Here is a 13,475-nt window from a genome sequence, read left to right on the forward strand (position 1 = left end):
TGGACATCATCTACTCCAAACCCCTCACTTTATCTTAGGAATCTGATGGCCCAAGAGGATCAATAACTTGCCCAAGGATGAAGCCCGTTAGGGATAGAGAGCTGAGTAGGTACTCCATATCAACTGGTTGGTATAATTCTGCATAACTTATTTGTTATAATATGAATGAGAGTAAGAGGAGGGAAATACCAGATATTTCTTATGGGTCAGGCCTGTGCTAGGGGTCTTACATATATTCCCTATTTTGATCTACATCACAACTTATTGAAAATATGTATTGTTTTCCACATAATGTCAGTAAGGGATTTTATTTTTATTGAAAGTAAGGGATTTTTAAATTTAAAGATTTTGCAGAGCAACTATTCAAATGACTAAATACCTTTATCTGAGAAAGTAAAAAAAAAAAAAAAAAAAAAAAGTGAAGGGTCTTTATTTCTAATGACCAGACTGTTTGTGTTTCCATCCAGGGTACCTGCATGAATATTGAGGTAGCTGGGAACATGAGTTAGCAAGTAGGAAGTCACCTTGTGAATACTATAGTTAATGGGAAAGACTATGAATAACCTGGGAGGGATATTGCACTAGGAGATGAGACCTTGAACTACCCCTACCCACCAAAGTGCACACAGTTAAGTAATTATATCTGCATTGAGCCAAATTCTTCATAGGATGTAGCTCGACATATATTATCACCTATGACTCTTGGGTCTCCCTTTTTTATGCTTTACACTGGCCAGTCCCTTTGGTTCTTTACATTTGTCTCCCTGAGATTACATTATGCCCTTGAATGGAGTTTTGGTTGTTCTCAAAACTCTCCAAGCAAATATTTACAGTCTCCGGGTTTACCACCATGGTGATCAATCTCATTCATTATGTAGAGATTAAATCTTTTTCCCTCCTAGAGGATAATCTTACTTATCTTCTTTTCAAAATATTAGCAGATGCTTTTATTATCTCTCCCATGTAATTATCACTTAGATTATTGTGACAATATAATCAAATTGTGAGATGAAGTTACTTTCTCTGTGTTAATCATGGAACTCCAGCTCGGGAAGAGACTTTAGGAAAGCATCTCACCCAGGCCTCTTCACATAGGTGAGGGAATGCCTTAGATCAGGCATACCAGGAGCTATCACTTCTTCTCTTAATTAAATCCAGAAATGACACAGAACAATATATCTGGAAATTCACTTCAGCTGACATTTTAAAAGTAGTGATTATTCCTTATGCTTAAACACAATCTTCCTAATTTAACTTTATTACTTCATTAGTTGTTTTTTTTTTTCCTCCAGAAGAGATGGGTAGAGGAAGGGAAGTATTCCAGAATTGTGGAATGACTATGAGCCTTGAGGCAGGAACCAGGTAAACAAGTGAAAGGTAACACCACAGTGGTTTGGCTGAATGAACCCTGACCAAAAATAAAAGTGATGAGATAAGGTTAGGGGACTGGCCTTGACATTCAAGGAGGTTTGGGCCTGAATTCCCTATTTATGTTATATAAAATTTCCATCTCACCTTAGTGAACAGAAAACCAGTTGGGTGTTAAATCTAGGAAAGAACAAGAAGTGAGAGGGTAGACCTCGGAGTGGGGCTCATTGGAAAAGGAAGCTGCTCAGAGACCAGCTAGGCTGCCTTTACTGCTCCAAAATAACAGTCACACCCCTCACAACCTCTCAGGTATTCCAGAAGAATCTCTATTCCAGAGGTAGGGCTTACAAAGGAGAAAGTAGACGTGCAAATGCTCTGGACACCAGGAGGCTCCAGGGCTACCTCAGTGACTAAGGCTATTGGACAGCTATTGGACAGCTGTGGACAGTATGACTCCAAAGACCCTTATGGAGATTTGAGAGACAATTTTAATTTTTACTACGTCTTATTAAAGTGGCTGGCTGCTTTCTTGGCTGGGATGAAATACTCCCTTAGGACGAAACCCAAAATTTACCGTGACAGTCTTTTGAAGTGGTGAAGGGAAACAAGAAAAGGGAGTGTTATTAGGTGTGAAGAAGGCATCTCACTTCTCCATCTCACTTTGACCTCTGACACAGCAGGCACACAGACTGATTGGTTTTCAGTCAGTAGCTTATCAAACCAGGGTACATGGCATGCTCCCTGGGACATCCAGTTCATCAACAGCAGTGGCAACTTCCTTCTATCTGGTCCTTGTTTATTCAAGTGTCACATGTACAGGCTCACTGATAAATGTATTTTCATTCCAGGATAGATTCTCCAAACCCTGGCATTAAATTGATTCTGCAAGCATAGGGACACAAGGAACAAGAGACCAACTTTGAACTTAGCTTGACGTTTCTTTAGGGATTGTGTTAATCAGGGGCTTTCAGGATCTCTATTCAAGAATACTTCTTTCTCACCCAAAAAGGGTCAAATCTAAACTGGATTGAGTTTAATTTTTAAAAAGTTGAAGAAAATATTGTGGTAGAAAACAATTATTTGGTTTTTTTTTTGTTTGTTTTTTTTTTTTGCGGTATGCGGGCCTCTCACTGTTGTGGCCTCTCCCTCCCGTTGCGGAGCACAGGCTCCGGACCCGCAGGCCCAGCGGCCATAGCTCACGGGCCCAGCCGCTCCGTGGTATGTGGGATCTTCCCGGACCGGGGCACGAACCCATGTCCCCTTCACCGGCAGGCAGACTCCCAACTACTGTGCCACCAGGGAAGCCCAAAAAACAATTATTTGTAAAGGTGTACATATCTTGGATGAACTAGGATGAAAATTATGCTTGATATATAAAGCATCTTCCACTGACATATGTTCAAGGGAGGATGACGTCTCTTCAAATAGAGATCTACTCAAGTTCATGTATACTACAATGGTTCTGGACTTAAGACAGTTCTAAAGGTCATTTTAGTTCTGAGTATCTGAGTAGTAAACACTCACTGTGGAAGGTTTGTAAAATACAGAAGCCTATACGAAAGAAAATGGAATCCTTTAGTAAATCTTTAATCAGTGATTACCACTGTTAACAAGAAGGTATATCCTTCTTGTTTTTTTCTGTGCATTTTTAAAACATGGTTAAGATTAGACTATGTACAGGGTAATTGGGGATAACATTTTACAAATATTAACCCAATGCCTTTTTATTTCTCCCTTTTATTTCCTTGTACCTTTTCCAAATGTGAGGTTGGATTCATGAGCTTCTCGCCCCAGGGAGAGAGGGTGTTGGTAGTGCCTAGAAACTCTTCCAGCCTTTTGTTCCCTTCTCAGCAGTTCGTACCACCATCCAGCTACAGGCTAAGGCCAGAGTCCTTGGGGTCAGGCTTGGCTTTTTCCTCTCATACCCCACATCCATTTAATTAATATGTTCTACTGGCTCAATCTTCAAAATATATTTAGCTCCCTCCCACAAATTTTGTGTTCAGTGCTTTCATTTTCATACAGCTAAAAAAAACCTTTCTAATTCCTCTTTTGACTTTTTATTTGACCAGTGAGTTATTTAAAAGTATGTTACTTAGCTTTTGAATATTTGAGGGTTTCCCAGATATGTTTCTGCTACTTATTTCTAATTTAATTCTTTTACAGAGAACATAATTAATGTAATTTGAATGATTTAAAATCTATTGAGGTTTGTTTTATGGTCCAGAACATAGTATATCTTAGTAGGTGTTCTTCTAAGATGTTCTTCTAAGTAGTCTTCATCTTAGTAGATGCACTTGAAAACAATGTCTAACTCTGCTGATCATGGGTGCCGTGTTATACAAATGTCAACTAAGTCCGGTTGGTTGAAAATGTTGTTTAAATCTTTGACTCTAATTGTGGATTTCTCTACCTCTCTTTGATATTCTGTCATTTTTTTGTGTGTGTCATGTATTTTGAAGCTGTTGTTAATACATATATGTTTATGATTGTTACTCCCTCTTAATGAATTAAATCATTTATCATTATGAAATGATCTTCTTTACCGCAGATAATAACCTTTGCTCAAAAATCTACTTTATCTGGTATTAACATGCCACTCCAGTTTTATTTTTTGGCCTGTGTTAGCCTGGTATATCTTTTTCCATTTTTTACTGCTAACCTATTTGTGTCTCTATATTTAAAGTGTGTTTCTTTTAGGCAGCACATTATTGGGTTTTGCTTTTGTTATCTGATATGACAAACTCTGCCTTGTATTTGGGATGTATATGCCATTTAAATTTAATGTGGTTGTTTGTGTGGTTGTGTCTAAATCTATTGTCTTGCTTTTACTCTTTGTCCCATCTGTTCTTTATTTCCATTTCACTTAGTTTTCTCTCTTCTTTTGGATTAATTTTTTATTAATGATTCCATTTTATATCCTTTCTTAACTCATTAGCTATAACTCCTTATAGTGTTTTCACTGGTTGTGTTAGGATTTTTAGTACAAAACTTTAACTTAGCACAGTCTACCATTTTGAGTGAAGTATAAGAACAAAACAATGTATACCTCCATTTTTCCCCTTGCTTTCTTTGTGCTTCTTTTTTTTTGTGTGATGCTATTTTTTCATGTTTTATTTCTACATATTTTGTAACACCCACAATGTATTATCATTTTTCTTTAGTCATTTATTTTTCAAAGAAATTTAATTATAAGAGAAAAATTATTATCCACATATTTATTATTTCCAGGACTTTTCATTCTTTTGTGTAGTTCCAGTCTTCCATCTGATATAAATTTTCCTTTGCCTGAAGGACTTTTAACATCTCTTACAGTGTAGGTGTTTTGGTGATAAATTATTTCAGCTTTTGTATGTCTGAAAATGTATTTTGCCTTCATGTTTGAAAGATATTTTCCCTGGATATAGAATTATACTCAGTTGACAGGTTTTTCCCCATCAGTATGTTAAAAATGTTGCTCCACTGTCTACCTGTTGGCACTGTTTCTGACCAGCAGTTTGCTATCTTCCTTATTTCTGTATGTAATGCCTCCCCTTCTTCCCTGTTATGGTTTCAAGGTTTTCCCTTCATCTTTGCTCTATTGAAAATTTTGATAATGACGCAATTTTGTGTAGTTTTCTTCATGTTTCTTGTGCTTGTGATCTGCTGAATGTCTTGAATCTGTGTGTTCATAGTTTCATCAAATTAGGAAAAAAATATGCCATTATTTCTTCAAATATTTCTATGTCTCTCTTTCTCATTCAGGGACTCTAGTTACAACTAGATTAGGACATCGAGGTAGTCCACATCTCACTGATGCTTCTTCCTCCATGCTATCCACATCTAGACCACCCACACACTCTGGTGTAACTTGTTACATTTATTTGTTTAACACCAGGTTACACAGTCAGTTTGTGAGGCAGAAGTGACATGCGTCCTATGCATGTCTTCAACTCCAACACCTAGTTCTATGCCCTCCTATAAACGGCATTCAATAAATATTCATTATTGGATGAATTTGCATATCACTTTTTGTGGCTTCACTGTCTTCTTGCTTAAGACTCAGATATGATAAAGATATTAGTTTGCTAATAAGTACAATTTATGTTAAACTGTGGATGTTGAAGACAAATAGAAAAGAGTGGTCTCCATAGTGCTTGGCAGTGGAGTTTTAGAGTGAAATTCTTGGCTTGCTGTTCAACTGCAGTGGGAATATTAAATCCATGACTTCATCCCAGATGTTTCTTTTATTGAAACACTTTCAACACTTCAAATCAACATAGTTAGATTAATACTAAATTTCAAATTGACTAAAGTAAATTTTTCCTCAGATTATTTCAGATAACTAGCATTCCAGGGAAATTATGAATCAGTAATTCTAATAAATATTATTCTTGCTTTTGTCTTCTTTGTCTCCCTTGAACTTTATGCTATTATTTTAATAAGCTTTTTTCTGGTTGGGTTAGACTTGACCATCTGGAAGTAATATGCAGTTTTATTTAAAATAATACACAACATTCTGAAATGGGTATTTTATTTTATTTATTTATTTATTTAACAATAGGCAGTATTGGCTTTTTGTAGGTGCCTGAGGTTAGATGACTGAAAGACAGGAAAACAGGTAGGTAACTAGTCAATATAAAGGAGTGACGGAGAAAAATATACAAAATATGATTTGTTTTTCTGTCTTTGCATATGTATTGAAATAATATATTTAGTTTAAAATATATGTTTAATTCTTAACTAATCTGAATCTGAATTCTTCTTGAACAAGTGTTTACAATTTATCAGTGTTTTCGTCACAACAGAGAGGAAATGAAAATACATCTAGCAAAATGCTTTTCCCTTTATAAGAATGGAATTGTCAGCTTTTCCTTTTAAGAGCTAAGAGAACACTGTGTTGTGGTACCATGCAGTGGGAATACCATGTTCCTTTCCCTTCTAGCCATTCATTCTTCCCTGGGTATCTCACATGTCCCCAGGACCTCTAGCCTTCCAGGGCCAACCTTTCCTTTAATACCAGTTAACTTAATCTAAGCTCCCGACCTGCACAAGTGCATGAAGTCCAGGTTATATGGTTGCCCTCACCAAGTATATCTGAGAGTCCTCAAGGAATGCTTATACGACCCATGAAGATGTTCCCCTGCGTTTGTCCCTTTAGCCAGCCACTGCTCTCCATACTTATGCTCCCCTCTCATACAATGGCTTGTCCAGTCTCCCTTACAACTGCACGCCATGCATGGGTCTGGACATCTTTATTTCTCTGAAGCATCCCTATATAAGGTTGAGTTTTTAAGAAAACTTCATTGAAGGCTTGGAGGTTACTAAACGGTCCAAAAATATCCAACTATCGCTACTCTTAAGTCCATTATCTGGGCCCTTCTATATATCATACTCTATTGGTTTTCTTTCTCCTTAATCCTTAGACTGCTGCCATCTTCAAGGATCTTTGCCTGCATTCTCCTACCTGAAATTTAGGCTCAATTTCTCATGGACTGCAAGACCCCTTCCCAGTCCTAGACCTTTTCCTTTCCTGCTCTTGGGATGATTGGCAGGAGGAGTTCCCATTTGTTTAGGAGCGCACCCACCCTCCACTGTAGCATGTGGTCTGCCCATCCATCTCCCTCATCCATTGTTTAGACAAGACACTCTCAGCAGCTGACTGTACATCTCCTGAGGGCTTAACAGAACATCAGTAGAACAAAATCAAGCAGTCCAGTACCTCTAAACCAACCCCATTTACTTCTTCTTCATGGTCTTTCCTCTAGTAAAAGGTGAAGATGAGATCAGATCCCTAGGTCCTTCTTGGCATGGCCTGGGGGTATGTATAATGCCTCTCAGGAACCCTAGCCTCTATGGCACTCCTGTGAAAATAGGAAAAAAGTGTCCTTTCTACCAGGAGACTAGCACCTCATGGACTGGTGAGCAGTGCATTGGCTGATTTCTCTTGGACAGGTGTCCTGAGTAGGGCCCAATCTACATGCAGCTCCACGGTGGCTCTGATGCTGCAAAGGCTTAGACCTGTCAAAGATCCATGCCAAGGTTGGTCAGTAAGAAAAGTGCTCAACTTGTGCTCAAACATCTACATTAATATCCCCTTATTGGTTTGGGACTTTCCACGGGAATTTCCCCTCAAACCATGAAGAGTCTTATAGATCTATAACCGAACTGGCTCACAGAAGTGGTTTACTTCAGACGAAAAGGAACCTCTGCCCCAGGATATATGCCAGGTCTCTCCCTTGAACACAGGAAATAGTTACCTTCCACCTTTTACAGATCCCAACTCCAGCAAGACCTTTTTATTGGGAGAGTTTTCCTTTACTTTCTTGAAAATTGCTTTTAATTTTAAAAGGATGGAGCATCTTCCCTGGCGGTCCAGTGGCTAAGACTTCACCTTCCAATGCAGGGGGTGAGGGTTCGATTCCTCGCCGGGGAGCTAAGATCTTGCATGCCTCGCAGCCAAAAAATCAAAACAAAAAGCAGAAGCAGTATTGTTAATAAATTCAGTAAAGACTTTAAAAATGGTCCACATCAACAAATGATCATAATAAAGATAAATAAATAAATGGTTGGGGGGGAAAACAAAAGAAGCAAAGCCCAAGAGGCCACCTTGCTTCCCTGACTCTTATCATATTATAATGGAACTTTCTGGACTTGTTCCATTATGAGAGGTTTTCACGATGAAAGCTTATTTTTCTATACATCGGAAGCAAAAATCAAGAATGTCTAAAGAAAAACAAAAAGCATTTTATGTTTCTACAGTTATTCTCTGACTTAAGGGGAACACACTGATAACAGTCGCCCAACCAGGTTTAGGCACAGCGCCTCCCCCTTCTCTCCTAGTCAGGCAGGTGGCAGGTGGAAGAAGGCTTCCTGAGGCAGGCAATGCCTCACATAAACCTGAGGGACTCGGGGAGCCACCCAGGCCAGACCCTCGCCATACACTCGTAATCTCTGGTACTTGCACGTATAAGCCTATTTTACAGAGCAGAACACGAGACCGAGGGCTTTCCGGCCCCACCCTGCCTGCCTGGTTCCTTTCCTCTAGTTCCTTCATCAACAGACATACTTTTGAGTGTATTGTGTGCTCTGAGTTGCAAATCACAAAATTGCAGGTAAGGAGGGGAGCCGTCCGTCCTCTCTATTTCACAGATAGGATGCAGGCCTTGAGGTCATACAGAACAGAATGCTCTGTCCAAGCAGGGCATCAGGGAGGACTCCCTGGAGGAAAAGGCTGAGGCCTGGAGGGCAAAAGAGATACAAGCCAGGCATATTCCAGGCTCTGCTTCCAGACTGGGCCAGGACGAGAGCCTGGGATCCTGGGCAACTGGGAGAGCTATGAGTGGTGGGGCTGGAGCTGAGGGTGGGGGAAGGGTGGGGGGGGGCAGAAGGGTGGGAGTAGGGTGAGAAGTTGGGGTGCCAAGTCCACACACTGACAGGGTCTCTTGGAGGCACTTCTCAATCCCTGATGGCCTCACAGTCTTTCCCTTGCCTCAGCAGTGAGGCAGGCCAGCCCATCTCTATACAAAGTCCTTAATTTTTTTTTTTTTCTCTTTCCTAGTTCTTGCTCCAGTCCTCAAATACTGTGTATATAGGTTGAAGTTTGTGCTACCAGAGAGAAATAAATAAATAAAAGGTCACAAAAGAAGTCTTCTTTGCTAACGCTTTAGTGTTTATATGTGTTCATGTCCTTATTTGCCCTTTTTGAAAAACAAAGCATTTATAAAAGCCCATTTTTTAAAAAAAACAGGAAATATGGCGCTTCTGATTGCAATCTCACGTGCGTTCTCTTTTTCTCTGTAAATGTATTCTACACGCAAGTGAAATTTCACTGGTTATATGTGGGTAAGTTTCCAAAGAAACCCTAATAGTATCGAGAATTATCCCTGCCCCAGTGTGTTGGCCAGATTTTAGTTTCAAGCAAAGGCTTTTAAAAGAAAAATCTGTGAAACAAGAATATATTTGTCTAAAGTAAGAAATAAGCCCTTGAGTATCCCCAGTGGGGATATAATTTTATCAGCTATTATTTAGCAGTCTTAGATATGGTTTTATAGATGAAACTGTTTTTGTGCTCTTTGGAAAGAAAACTACAATAGCCTCATACATCATATGTCCAGCTACTGAAGGCATTGAAGATACCATTTATATGAGGCCATCTATTTGACTCAAATTAATTTTGTTATTGCCTTTTTTTTAATAAAACTTTTAAATTGATTATTGACTAATAGTGTTCTTGGATACCCATGTAAGTAGACTGAATGGTTGCATAAACACAGAAATATGAACACGTTCCTTTCATGGGCATTAAAATACTTGCCCCAATCCAGTGATGCATGTGACACAATGAGTAATCTACCTCCTTTCTCTTTGCTTCCCCAAACACCTCCTGGAGAGTGGGTTCATTCAAGGGTAACCATTGGTCTGTAAATCTGGGATGAAATGGTCTTCCAGAGAATGTGTGTGTGTGAGAGAGAGAGAGACAGAGAGACAGAGACACACAGAGAGAGACCTTGGTCATTCTAGGGTTGGTAAAGACCTTTGAGATGTGAAAGATTATACCAGCTGCTTACCCCTCTCCAGAACCACCATTGTACTCCTTTGTACTCAAGCCCTAAGAAAGGTGAACATTTAGACATTTTGTGTTTGAGAAACTAAAGAAGGAGCCACTGGCCTGCAAGGGGGAAAGCACCGGGTCTGTGAGTGGTGTATGCTGAGACCGTGTTGAGTCTGAAAGGTAAGTATGTCTATTAATGGCGGCAGGGGAAAAGGTTGTCTAAATGGGCATCAGGTCAGTGTGTGGAGCAGTGGTGGAATAGAGCACCTTACCTGCTGCAACAGACTAGCCACCACTTCATCTCTGTGCTCATCCTGTTAACATAATAGGAAAAGTTATCATGTGACTTAAGGACTGCAGGTCCCAAAGACCTTAGAACCGTGGTCACCAACCTTTTTTGGCACCAGGAACTGGTTTTGTGGAAGACGATTTTTCCATGGACTGGGGTGGGGGAGTGGGGGATGGTTCGGGCAGTAATGCGAGCCATGGGGAGCGATGGGGAGCGGCAGATGAAGCTTCACTCGCTTGCCTGTTGCTCTCCTCCTGCTGTGCGGCCTGGTTCCTGACGGCACAGACCGGTACCGGTCTGAGGTCTGGGGGGTGCGGACCCCTGCCTCAGAACACCCTGAGCTGGGCACAGAGGGAATGTTACAAACCATTTCAAGATGATTCCAGTACGTGAGGGAGTGAGCAGTGGGGTAGTGGTATATCACAGGATCTCTTAGATTAAGGACAATCATCATCAATCAAAACATGCATCTAAGATTTGAGGTAGGGAAAGGAACCACACAGACATACAGGTAAGTCCTTATCACAGGACCGTACCTTACTGACAGGTAGAAAAGTGAGAGTAGCATAGTTATGTTATGCTTTTATGTTATGTGAAATCAGTGTGTTGGCTGAAGTTAGGATTTCACCTAAGACTTGGAATCTTTTCCCAAGCTCATTAGTTACTAGCATAATTCAGTACTGTATGGTTGTAGGACTGAGACCCTAAATTTTTAGAGGCACTGTTTCCTGCCACATGGTCCTCCTCACAGCATGGCAGTTTACTCCTTCAAATTCAACAGGAGAGCATCACTGCTGCTATAAAGCTCTCTCAGGGAAGGTTTGAACTGTGTTGTAAAGAGCTCACCTGATTAGGTCAGGCCCACTCAGGATGATGTCCCTGCCACACCCCAACCCTTTTAACCATTTTTAAGTGTTCAGTTCAGTGGCATTAAGTATATTCATTGTTGTGTACCTATCACCACTATCCATCTCCAGAATTTTTTCAGCATCCTATACTGAAACTCTACCCATTAAACTACAACTCCCCACTTCCTCCACCTCCCAGACTCTGGTAACAACTGTTGTACTTACTTTCTCAGTGACTTTGACTACATTTGTTACCTCATAAGTATATGATATAAGTGGAATCATAAAGTATTTGCCTGCCATTTGTCTTTGAGTTTCATCCATGTTGTAACATGTATTAGAATTTCATTTGTTTTTTAAAATTGAGAATATTCCATTGAGTGTATATACCACATTTTGTCTATCCATCAATGGATATTTAGTTTGACCACCTTTAGGCTCTTATGAATAATGCTACTACGAACATGGGTGTACAAATATTTGTTTGAGTACCTTTTCAATTCTTTTGTAATTTTACCAAAAGTGGAATTGCTGGACAGATTAAGTATTTACTTTTTTGAGGCCCTACCATACTGTTTCCGCAGTGGCTGTACCATTTTCCATCTCTACCAACAGTGCACAGACACACCAACACTTGCTGCTTTCTGGTTTTTTGATAACAGCCCTGCTATTGGATGTGGAGTGGTATCTCTTTGTGGTTTTGATTTGCATATCCCTAATGATTAGTGATGTTGAGCATCTTTTCATGTGTTTATTGGACATTTTAAGTTTTTTAAGAAAATGTGTATTCCAAGTCCTTTGTTCATTTTTTAATTGAGTTGTTTGGTTTTTACACTTTTGATTAATTCAGAGTCAACTGATTAAGGATCTTAATTATATCTGTGCAGTCCTTTAACTTTTGCACATCATGTAACCTAATCATAGAAATGAAATATCATCATATTCATAAGCCTAAACACATGAAATGTGAAGAGATTATATACAGGACATTATTCTACAAGTCTGGAATCTTGCAGGCCATCTTAGAATTATGCCTCACACGATCTGATATGAAGCCAATGAAAAAATAATGAATTCTCCCTGGTTTCTGTAAAGCTTCATTCCAATCCAATTTCCTCAATTACAAACAACTGTAAACTCTGCTAAGAGGAAAGTATTGAATAAATCAGTATTTTTCAAGCTCGGTAAAGTGAATCAGCCTTACACAGGATATAACTTTGAAAAATTCTTGTCCATGATACATGTAAGTACAGCAGTACACTTTACAAAGAAGGTCAGGTATTTCCTAAGAAAACTCAACTTCCTTTTCTTCTCTCCCTTAAAGAAGTGAAAAGTTAATCTTTCCATAAGTCACTGGATCAGGGGTCCCTGGTGTCTCCCTTTCCACAAACTATGTAGAGAATGTTCAAGAACCTTCACTCTGTGGTCAGAGTCTCAGGGGCCTGTTTTAGAGACAGTCTGGTCATTAGGGCAAGACTGTAGAGGATGCAGATAGGATTCAGGGAAAATAATGTAAAATCTGAGGAAAGATTCTATAAGAACAGCTATTTCTCTCCCCCCTTTTTTTTGGTGAAAAAGAAATGGCCAAGAAGATAATTCATATTCTCCTAGTGCTTGTGTAACCACAACTTTTATTCCTATACAGGTCAGGAAAACAAGAACATACACTCTTATTGAATACTTACACAATGTTATATTGATAGATATTGTAAATCAAATCACAAAATTAAGTACAATTCAATAAGCACATTAAGTAATTTATAGGATTTTCTTATAAGGAAATGATGAGAAATGTAGGCAAAAATATATGTATGGTGGTGTTTATCACAGTGTTATTTATATTAACTGTGTTATCTTAAGTGTAATTGTAGCAAATAAATTGTGACATATTCATTAAAACATACTAAGCAGTTATTAAAATGATTTTTAAAAAAGTTTTTGTGTCTGTTTTATTTTTTTAATTGAAGTATAGTTGCTGTATAATACTATGTTAGTTTCAAGTATAAAACAGTGATCAGACAATAAAATACATTAGGAAGTGTTCACCATGACAAGTTTAGTAACCATTTGTCACCAGACAAAATTATTATAGTATTATTGACCATATTCCTTATGCTGTATATTATATCCCTATGACATTTATTTTATAACTGGAAGCTTGGGTTTCTTAATTCCCTTCACCTATTTTGCCCAATTTCCCACCAGTTTGCTCTCTGTATCTATGTCTGTTTCTGTTTTGTTTTGTTTTTTAGAGTCAATATCTAAGTGAGATCGTACAGTATTTGTCTTCCTCTGTCTGACTTATTTCACTTAGCATAACGTCCTCTATGTTCATCCATGTTGTCACAAATGGTGAAAGTTCATTATTTTTTTATGGCTAAATAATATTCAATTGTATATATACACCACATCTTCTTCACCTGTTCATCTACTGATG

This window comes from Phocoena phocoena, chromosome 11 (assembly GCF_963924675.1).
Source record: "Phocoena phocoena chromosome 11, mPhoPho1.1, whole genome shotgun sequence".
In the NCBI taxonomy this organism is placed as follows: Eukaryota; Metazoa; Chordata; class Mammalia; order Artiodactyla; family Phocoenidae; genus Phocoena; species Phocoena phocoena.